The sequence below is a fragment of the Silene latifolia genome, chromosome 10 (genome assembly GCF_048544455.1).
Source record: "Silene latifolia isolate original U9 population chromosome 10, ASM4854445v1, whole genome shotgun sequence".
Lineage (NCBI taxonomy): Eukaryota > Viridiplantae > Streptophyta > Magnoliopsida > Caryophyllales > Caryophyllaceae > Silene > Silene latifolia.
Genome location: NC_133535.1, coordinates 1,614,087 through 1,625,602, shown reverse-complemented (window position 1 = coordinate 1,625,602; position 11,516 = coordinate 1,614,087).

Sequence of the window (11,516 nt, the reverse complement as noted above, 5' to 3'; positions counted from 1 at the left end):
GAGGATCTTGGAAAATCCGAAGTGAAAGCCTCGCACCTATCAGTGCTAGGATAGACCAAGTGGCTCAATTCTTTGATCACGTAACATACCTACACCTACCTCGGGAGGAAAATCAATTTGCAGACGCTCTTGCGAAACTTGCATCTCTGATAAATATGCCAGATCACATGATAGAAATGCCTTTGTGCATCGAACGACGGTCGAGCCGCTTATGTCCATCAAATCACCGACGAAGAGGAAATCGCACAGAACCCGGTTCCAAGCAATCTGAATTTCAAGCTTAATGGTACCTATCCACCGGATATGGACAAGAGGGGACAACGTGCTATACGCCTACTAGCTTCCCAATACATTCCGATGCAAGGAGAATTATACAAAAGAACACCTCTTGGTGTAGTCCTACGTTGCCTTGATCATTCACAGCCACGAAAGGTGATGGAAGAAGTCCACGATGGAGAATGCGGTCCCCACATGAGTGGGCCTATGATGGCAAAGAAAATCACACGTTTGGGATATTATTGGACCACAATGGAATCCTATTGCATCAAATACGTAAGACATTGCCACAATTGTCAAATCTTCGGGAATGTACAACATGTCCCTCCTTCGTTGCTCTACACGATGACATCTCCTTGGCCATTTTCCGCATGGGGAATTGACATAATCGGGAAAATAACCCCTTGAACAGGAGGTCACTGTTTCATCCTAGTGGCAATTGACTACTTCACCAAATGGGTAGCGGCTTCTACACCGGTCTTACGCCCAAAAATGTGGCAAAGTTCATACAAAACAACATCATCCGTCGATATGGTTGCCCACATGAGATCATTAGTGATAATGGGTCACACTTCCAAGCTGAAACCGAGCAATTGCTAGCCAAATACAAGATTAAGCATCACCATTCTTCGCCCTATAGACCACAGACTAACGGCGCGGTAGAGGCGGCAAACAAGAATGTTGTCACAATTCTCAAGAAAATGATTGACAACTATAGAGATTGGCCAAGCAAGATACCTTTTGCTTTATGGGGGTATCGTACATCGGTCAGACGCCCACTGGGGCTACTCCTTTCTATTGACTACGGAATGGAGGCGTACAACCCGATCGAACTAGAAATACCATCCTTGCGTATTCTACTAGAAAGCCAAATCCCTGAGGCCGATTGGAAGAGGGATAGGTATGAAGAACTCATCCTCCTGGATGAACGTAGGCTACGGGCCTTGCATAATGTCCAAACATATCAAGCACGTATCAAACGAGCTTTCAACAAAAGGGTTAGGCCAAGAAACATCAAAGAAGGAGACTTAGTACTCAAATCGGTTAGAGCTCTTTTACTGTCGACCCAAGGGGAAAATTCAAACCTAATTGGGCCGGACCATTTCTAGTCAAATCCATACTCCCAGGGGGTGCGGTTAGAATCACTGACCTAGATGGGAATGAGTTTTCAAACCCAACAAACCTTGACCAATTGAAACGGTACTATGCCTAGATTAGGACCAAAATGCGCTCGCGTAAACCCATGTGCTCTTGTGGCACTAAATAAACGACCCCCCGGCCAAGCCGAAATAAGCTAAATGTCACCATGCTCTTGCATTTTAACAAATTTGTCATCCTCATATCATCAAATAAACTAAATTCTCACCTTGAGAACAAGCAAAATCTCATGCTTATTTTCTATGTTCATTACAAGCTCTTGCTTCGAACAATTATTCTTTTACATTTACTCGAACTACGCGCAAGGGTTTGATTTTGCTTTTTTAAGTGAATACGTAGGCAATCCTTCACGGGATTCAACCCATTATATCTAAAATATAAATAGAAGGACATTTGCATTGCATTTGAAATTCGACAAGAATAATAAAGAAAAATCACAACGGTTTCATGACCATTTAACCTTTTTATTCCATTCAAATTCTAAATAATAGTAGTACATACATAATAAAAATAGAATAGGCTAGGATTCTAAAATCCCTCCTTTTTATTACAACAATAATAATAATAATCAAATAATAAATAAGGACTCGGGCTATTCCTCCATCTTCTCCTTGCCCTTGTCATTCTTGTCATACTTCTTGTCACGACCTCGAGCCGGGCGCTCATGCATCACTTCAGACCTAATCACCAACGGTCTTTCTCGAGGCCTGACTCTTCCATTCTTGCCAACCATCATTTCCGCAACGGGAGTAGTCTTTGATTTCTTTGAAGGGCGAATGACTGCTTCTTCTTCTTCTCGATGCTTCTCCTTCTCTTTCTCTCCCTCGCGCACCTTGTAGTCGACTGTGTTCGCGTTTCCTCAGTCTCTCACGCTCTTCCGAAGTTGCAGCCTTTCTCCACCTCAGGTAGGAATCCGACACCCATAAAGCATTGGCAGAGAAGCTCAAGAACCACATGTTTCTTTGGGCCCATTTGATAGCCCACTCTCTTCGGCTCTCGGTAGTAAGCGCCATAGCAGTCCGCGAGACGGTGTCAAGCCTCGGGATCGTCTGCTTCAACCCAACTTGCCTCATCAATCTTTCCGGAAAGATGCATACCATGAACTCCAATCCCGGAATGCGCACGGACCTAGCGGGATCCAAAGAAGACACTCCAGTGACAGACTTGAGGTGCCACCACGGTACGACCCACCTAATCAACGGGCCATCGTCATTCTTCAGCTTGTTCTTCCAATAATCGCAGACCCGGGTGAAGTCCACCATGTACAACCGTGTCCTCATCGCAATCATACGGGAATGATAGGAAAGTGCATGCACTGGGGGCTCGATCAATCGGAGCCGTTCCATAAGCCAAACCTACCAAAAGCAGGTATTAGACACCGAAAAAAACAAAAAACAAAACAAAAAAAAAAAAAAAAAAAAACGAAAAAAATATAAGAAAAGAAAAGGTGTCTTTTACCTGTAAGATGACGGGACTCCCCAAAATTGGCAGATCGCGGTTGGATTTCCTATTATCCAAGCCCAAGATAATCTCCCCTAAGCATAAGCAAGCTGGACTCCTGCGCAGCTCCATTTGCTCGATAAGGCACAAAAGACGAGGATCACCTCTCAAGTCTTCATCAACATGCCCTTGGAAGACGTACACATGCAGCAAACAAAAGCCGAATGCTCTCCTCCTGGCAACATAGGAAACAGTAGGGTCGGCCCTGTTGATGAATCGATCAATAAAGTCCAACATTCTCACGCCTTTTGGGGTAACTAAGCGATCCACCTCAAGTGGGTCACCCAAGCAAGTCTTGAATTTGCTCTTATACCCTTGTGAAGTGGAAGGAATGGCAGGTAAGTGTTCGGGATCCCACCCACCAATAGCAGCCTATTTCTTGGGAAACGGGCAAATGTCACCTCCAGGAACGCGAAACATGATAATTCGGGTCCCAATAGTCAAGGCAAGCATCCAAGAACGGTTTTAAAATTTTGATGAGTTTCAAACTCAATAAAGACCCAAAGTTATAAGCACCCATGTCATGCTTCTCCATATTCGAAAATTCATTAGTCCATTCCTTCAAGCGGATCTCCAAAGTATTCATGATGATTTTCTCTTGAAAATTTATTTTGGGAATTTTATGTTAATAGACGAAGAAAAGACTAAGATTTATGTGAATTAAAACTCCATCGACGCTTCTATTTATACTAATTGTTGTTTCCAAAATCCGCGTAACGGACCTTGGGAACAAAGCGCGGCGCGCGTCGCGCCTATTCAAAGGACGCGACTCATGCCGCGCCTCTTCCCCATTCTCACTTTCGTGATTTCGCGTTTGGATCTTTCCTAATTCTATAACGAATAATTTCCTATTCCTACGGGATTTTATTTTGGTAAATACGAGCAGTTTACCATGTTTCAAAGTTTCCTATATCCGCGGGCACGCATTTCGAGGCGACGTCGCCACCCTCGCCATTTTCATCACACTTAATTCTTCTTTTTATTATTATTTTAATTCATTTATTTATTCTTAGGAAATAAATTTCATTTTTTTCATTTTTAGGAAGTAAATTTCATTTTTAGGAAATAATTTTCTTTTGTTTTCATTTTTAACGAATTTCAACATTTTCATTTCTACACTTGTAGATCTCTCTTTTTTCTTTTTTTAGGGGGTAACCCTCCCTACCGTCCGGTCATTTCCGGCAAATTTTTTGCATTTTTGCGTCCTTTTGAGTCATTTCGCGCTAATTAAAGCCATATGTGTATTAAAATGTATGTTTTGCGTGATTTCTATGTAAATTTCGGCAGCGTGACGGCATAAACCGTTGTCTACCAAACCTGTTCAAGAACTAACCTGCAGTTACAAGCAACACAACCCAAACAAAGGCACTCAGTGCCATCGTATATACAAATGAACAAGCAAAGCGGGGCTTGCGCCCGAACAAAATCTAAAAGTCCAAAACCGGGGCTTGCGCCCCAAACAAAGTCCAAAAATGTTCAAATCAGATGTCCAAATGTACAAATCTACAAAACTACACAAAACTACCGCTGGGCGCCCTCCAACTCAGCAACTCTTGCCGCAAGAACGGCATTCTCGGCATCCCGAAACTCGAGCTCCCTCAACAAACGAGCCGTCTCCTCCCGGGACTGGGCCAACTCTCGCTCCAGCTCGCGGTCACCCTGTAAACAGCAACAAATTGGCTCAGGTCAATCAATTCAAGCAAGATCGGGAATCAAAACCAAAATCAAAAATCAAAAGAAATCAAATGAGGTTCATACCTGACGACCTCGACCACCAACGAGTGCCTCGATGGCGGTAGCTCGTAGCCGGTTGGCCACCTTCCATAGTGCCACGAACCGAGATGGCGCGACCTGCATTTCAAAAGAAATTATTAGTAAATTGAACAAGTTCAATCAAATGTGTTCTTACACGGAAGATATATAAGCTGGAGGCTCACCCTCCGAATCAGATGCTGCCAGTCGTCTAGGCCAGCATCCGTCACCGCTACGTCAAAGTCACGCAGCTCGAAAATCGTCGTCCTCCCAGTCGCGTCAGTGTACTCAAGAGTCTCGGTGCGGCTGGGGCTCGATGCCCGCCGCCTCGACCTCCTACAAAGACAAATAACTCTCATTAATCGATGATCTTTCGTCGTAATTCTCAAAATCAGATCAAGGAAAAGTAAAGATACTCACCACTACTGGCCAGTACGCCAACCTCCCGTAAAGGAACGCCGAGTAGTCCTCGCCAGGGAGAAGAAGGTCGTCGCCACTGGCACCAGCCAGATCCGCCTCCCTCTCGGCCTCGTAGGCTCCCCGAACATCGTCCTCGGAGGATCAACGGGAACCGTCAACACGCATCCCGAGAGCACTAACGAGCCAAACGCTCGCCCGGATACACACAGACCCATCGACGTCCACAACAAAGCAGCCGACTCGGGCTCCTAGGTCGAAGGACCTCAACGACAAAAGGAGGCGCTCCAGCGTACTCCGCCCAAGGTCTGGGCAGCCACTGCGACAAGATAAGGCAAAGATCATTCCTACGATCAATTAAAAACAAAGTATAAGAAGAGTAAATGAATACGAGTGAGATACTCACGATGCTCGGTGAAGGGCGTTCACGTCCGCCGGCATACGTTGTGAGAAGAACGCTTGCTCTTCGTCCAAGACATCACCCAATCCCTTACCACGGATAGACCTTCTCCAACGGCTCCGTCCTCTTGGGCGCGAGGCCCGGAAAGTAGGAGTACACCCACGCCTCGTAAAATAGAATAATCAATAACGATCTTTCGTAATTCGATAAAGAAAGGAATTTGCTGTTAAAAGGAAGGTTCATACCTCCAACAGTAGTCCAGGCCCGACAAGCACTCGGAGAAGTCCCCTTCTCCATCACTCCTGACGAACCATGGCCCTCATGAAGCGGATGAGGACCGCAAAACCAAGAAAGTGACCAGTCCCCTGGCCCTAGGGAACTCAGTCGTAAAGAAAGGGAAGAAGCTTCGTCGATGCCTCTCGCCCTTGTCTCCGAGATAAATCGAAGACAAACCACCAAAGCCACGACGAGCCCTCTCGTCACCAGGGCATGCAGGAGGAGGAGCCGTCTCCCTCCCATCGATCGTCACCGACTCCGGGGTCTTTCCCGCAAAGTAGTCTCGGACGTAGGTACTGGGTACCAAACCCGCATCGCAACAGCCTTCGGCGACAAGTTCCACCGATCAATCTCCTCGCCTCGGCCGAATCCGCCCTCATGGCGCCTCCGCCACACCATCTCCTCGGCCCCGCACCTGCACCGTAAATCATGCCGTAATCCTCCGTAGTAACTCCCACCTCACCGAAAGGTAGGTGAAACGTGGAAGTCGTATCCCAGAACCGATCCAAGAAAGCGCGGACCAGGCTAAGGTTAGCCCGCAACTTCCTCTTCACGATATCCCTCCGACACGAACCAGAGGACCGAACGCTCCGCGCTCGATCATGGCCCTCTCCTCCGCCGACGCTCGCTCGTAGTGCTCCATCGTCGTCGTGTAACCCGAGAACGACCTGATGTTCCCGGCCTCCTATTATGATTTGGAACAAAGCTATCTTTAGTTTTGAATGAAATTTGAAAGAAATTTGAACTAAAAGAATGAAAGAGAATAGGTAATGAGTAGTGAATTCTTATTTACCAAGCTCTTCACCGTCCCGTAAGACAGTGACCTTCTCGCAAAGACACACAAGGTGCCTACTCTCCCTGTGCCTCGGCCCACGCAGGCTCCCCTCGGTGACGACCCCTCGCTCGATGTTGGCTCGTCTCGGATCTCCTCCTCCTCGATGACCTCCTCCTCGTGAAACTCAGCCCATCACCGCGGCGGTGAAGGCCTCGCTCTAAAGCCTCCTCAACAGTAGTGGCATCTATTTCCATGGGAGTCCTCCCAGAAGAAGAAGCCTCATCACCTGCAACATTAAAGTAAATTCAGGCCGCGTCACACGACGACAAGCCTTTGTTAAGGGGTTTTCGAGCCCTCAAGGCCCTGAAATCGCCCCTTTCCGGCCATCTTTGGGCCATATTCCCGCCAACCCGATCACTCATGTGATAAATTGGGTCAAGTCAAGTCCAAGTCAAAACCTAGTTCCGAGTTCAAGTCAAAAATTCGGCAGCATTTCGCTATAACGGCGATTATGCCCTAAAAGGTGTCCTAAAAAAGTTGTCACAAACCAAAATTCCGAGATGGTAGGAAGTTTACCCATCATTCAAGGATTCCAAATATCAAATTTCATCGCAAATGGGCAATCCTAAGGCCATTTTCGAAGCAATTTACGGTTTAGTTGTAAAACCGTCTCAAATTTCACTCAAGAGCTCAAAATTCGACAAAAATTCGAAGCAAACACATGGTTATGTTCCTAATATTGCCTACTATCCGTTTCTAACATCAATTTGGCATGGCAAATCCATTTGGGGGAAAAGCCCCAAATTTTCGATCAAAAGGGTCGAAAACCCTAAATCTCGCGGCTCAAAATTCAACAAATGTAGATGATTAATGCAAGATTGGAACACATACCTCGATTAGTCATGTTTAATGCAAGCTTTTGGATCAAACCTCGATGGAAATGGTGAAGATTTGAGAGAGAAATGCAAGAATTATGTTTCGAAATAATGAAATACAATTCCTTCTGATTTCGCGTTTTTACGCAGAAATAGCCAATTTGGGGAAAAGACGCAGCAGGTGCTGTGCCTCTTCCAAGAGACGCAGCTCTTGCTGCGCCTCTTCCTTATGTTCCCTCCACACAGATTTTCAAAAATTCGTTATGAGTTCGTTATTTGTGGGCCCATCTTTGGTGCGCCTTTTCTTCAACGCTATTATATTCTTTTGGTCCGTTTCGATGATCTTCTTTCGTTCCGGCCCACATTTCAGCCAGCGGCAGTATTTTGCAGTATTGTCCAAATCCATTTTATCACCCAATAAGAAAGATTGTTTTGCAATATTGCTCAAGATCATTATATCCGGTACATGATAGTATTTTGCAAGATTGCTCATTCGAGATTTCTCCCACGACGATCAAGATGTTCCTAGTCGTCAATATTACCCAAGAAGAGTTTGTTTGAGACCGACGATGCGATTCAACCTCAAGTTTCGCAAGAGTTCGCTTGAGACCGACGCAAGCGGATTCCCAGCAGTTTCTACCGACGTCCCGTCGCTTTCAATATTTCTTGTTTCCCGCAGAGTTCGACCAAAGTTCCTCAGTGACCCCTAATGTCTTCGGACACCAAGTTATCTTAGGGCCCCATACCCTAGACAAAAGAGTTTTGCCGAAGCGTCTTGATCCCGCTTCACCTCGAGGGGTATCTCAGGTATGGTCTCTTCTCATGGCGAGCTTCCTTACGTAGTCTAATGGACTTTAAACGACCCTCCCCGATAGTCGACAGACTCAAAAATGTTCCCGACGACAGGTCCTTGGTTCAGACCCCTTGAGCCGCCTCGCGTCGCCGTAGTCGTCAGGTTGTAATCTTCGATTGACCTGATGGCTATACTTTGACTTTCGCCTTGTCCAAGCCTCAGTCAAAGTGGGGGCTCAGTAGACACCTCGTTTCTGCACCTCCCGCAAACCACCCGGTGATGATTGGGCCGCATATTTGATTCGCGGAACGATTTGTGACAGTTCGTAAGATTATCGTCAAGTGATTGCTCAAATATTAATGTCAACCTCATAGTTGTCATCTACGTCCTGATACGGTCGTTTTGGCAGTAATTAGAGTACATTCGGAGTCCGGGTCAAAAACCGTCTCCATTTTCTGATAACTGTTAAATCCCGAGTCGGAAAGTTCTGGAATGTTCCGGATATTTCTATTCCATTTTTCATAAATTCTATCTTTTGGCAAGTAATATCCCGTAATATTCATAAGATAATCGAATTATTTCCGTCCTACCATAACTCAAACGCGGAAATCTTTCTTCACGGGGAGGAAACCTCCTAGGAATAGACGCAAGAAAGTCTTGCGCCTCTTCCAAGAGACGCATGGCTGCTCGCGCCTCTTCCTGCACCCTTCTTTGCATGATTTACGTATCTTTTTCATATCTTTCCGAGATTCACTTCCAAAGAGTCTCCGAAACCCTATTCCTTCGCATGATTAGTATAAATAGGAGCCTTCGTTCCTCATATTTCTCACGCGAGTGTCCGCCCTTCTCTTCTCCCTTTGCATTCTAGACTTTGTTCTTACTAATTGGCGCCTACGTGCTTGGACTTCCGACCACGTAAGCTCGGATCTTTCCGGGTACCAGCCTTTCCGTTGCATGACCGACCAATTTGACCAACTACACTTAATCAACTTTAATTAATCAATCGTTTTCCTCTTACGAGGGCACTCTCTTTGCATTCGCGTCGAGCATTCACTAGTCGATATCTTAGTTCATCTCGTTCCGTCAACATGTAAGTTTGAGGGTGTATAATTCTCTTTATTTATTGTATTTTATTTATCGTCATCATTGTAAGATTTATGTCGAAAATACCGTTAAAATCGATTTCTAAAACCCTTCGCTAAAACCTGTTTTTGCGGATTTCCAGTAGACAGACGTCGAGAAAAGACGCAAAGAATCGCGCGCCTCTTCGAAGGAGCGCAGTTCCTGCTGCGCCTCTTCGTGAGGCTGCCGCAGTTCCTGCTTCTTTTCTTCTTCCTCGTCCTCTGTAATTCGTTCTTGTTCGTATTTGATTTGTATTTGTTTGTTCTTTAAATCTTTCACATGATAGTTTAATAATCACATGTATATAATTCATCATTCGTCCACATGTTTCAATCATCATAAGTCCAACTTAAATCCTAAATAATCCATATATACGGGTTTTCGTCATTGAATTCAAACCCGGATTTCAGAGATTCAATTTGTTCATATTGGGTTTCTGGGATTCGTCATTGATATAGTTTTCGTTTATTTATTCACATGTTTGTCGTATATTCGTTGTACATTCATCATGTTTAGACTAGTTAATTGATTTCAACAGAGGACTCATTCATTAACATCGCTTCATCATGTAGATAATTCGTTATATTCCGTCTCATCCGTGTTTTATCGCTTTCATGACCATCATTCACATGTAATTAATCTGTTAATCACTTCCATCCGAGTAAATAATTTTAATCCATCATTAAAATCACCAATCGACATTAACGGTTTTGGCTTTCACAGCCAGGAATTCACCCTTGGAACAGACGCAGCGTCTGCGCGCCTCTTCCAGGGCGCATCCTCTCGCTTTGTTCCAGGATGAGTTCTGCCTCTGAACTCCTTTTCTGCCTTGACCTAATTAATTAGGCTACGTATTAATTAACTAATATCCGTATTATCACCTTCTAATTCCTGTTCGTTAATTTATTTTATTCTTTTATTTATTTTTCTCAAATTATCCGTTTTAAAGGTATTTTCGACATAAATCGCCTAATCCGTTGTAATTATTGTAATTTAGTTATTGTAATTTGTAGTTATTGTATTTCTTTTATTGTTTGTATGTTTCCACATGTAAATGAGCATTAAATCCTACTTTGACATTAATTGTTTGCTAATTACGTGTTCCACCGACTTAGTTAAATTTTCACATGCTAGGATTAATCTATGGATGTTGCATTGCATGCATATAGCCGACGATATATCAAGTACGAATAACTTCCCTAATCATTAGTAGAGGCCGCTATCGAGGCGGGCGGGATTAGGTGTTCGATCAAAAGAGCTTCCTAATACGTACCCTCACCCCTTACTCCAGATCTCCGTGAGCACCCGTGTTCATTGGCATCCACGAGAGTCATTCTAGACATAGAATGCTAAGGGTAACGATTGCTTAGTGTTCATGTCACTACTTTGTGTCTTGACATGGCACGAGGTATTCGAACGGTTCCAATTTCCCATAAAAATTGGTGGCGACTTCACAAAATGCAAACGCTTGTTTTCGATCCTCACCAAGCGCCCGGAATGAGGTAGGCGGCCAGGGAGAAAAAGAAATCGGGTCCACACCTCCCGGCCGAAATTGAAGTGTTAATACACGGTTTTTTGGGATTCCGGGGTCCCGGAACAAAATTCTCCGAAAATAACATAGAAAGTTCTTCGGGTCAGATAAAGCGGCGACGCAAAGTTAGATCACCAACGGAAAACATTTGGGGGTGCCGGTGTGCCACAAACCAACATTCGCCGAAACCTGGATTATCGTGAAAAATGTGTTAAAGCTCGTTATTTAAGGTTGAGTTGATTCTGAAATCGAACAGTTGATTCTGAAATGAGCTCGGACGCGTGATTGAAAAATAGGGAGAAAAAGAAACAGGTCCGATACGACCTTCTGAACGGCCGAAATTGAAGTGTATAATACACGGTTTTTCGGGATTCTAGGGTCCGGAACAAAAATATCCGGAAATCACATAGAAAGTTCTCGAGTCGATAAAGCGTCCACGCAAAGTTTGAGCACCAACGGAAGACATTTAGGGGTCCCGGTGTGCTACAAACCAAAGATTCGCCGAAACTCTGATTATCGTGAAAAATGTGTTAAAGCTCATTATTTGAGGCCGAAATCAAGTTGATTCACGAAATTGAACGGGTTGATTCCGATATGAGCTCGGACGCGTGATTGAAAAACAGGAGAAAAAGAAATCGGGT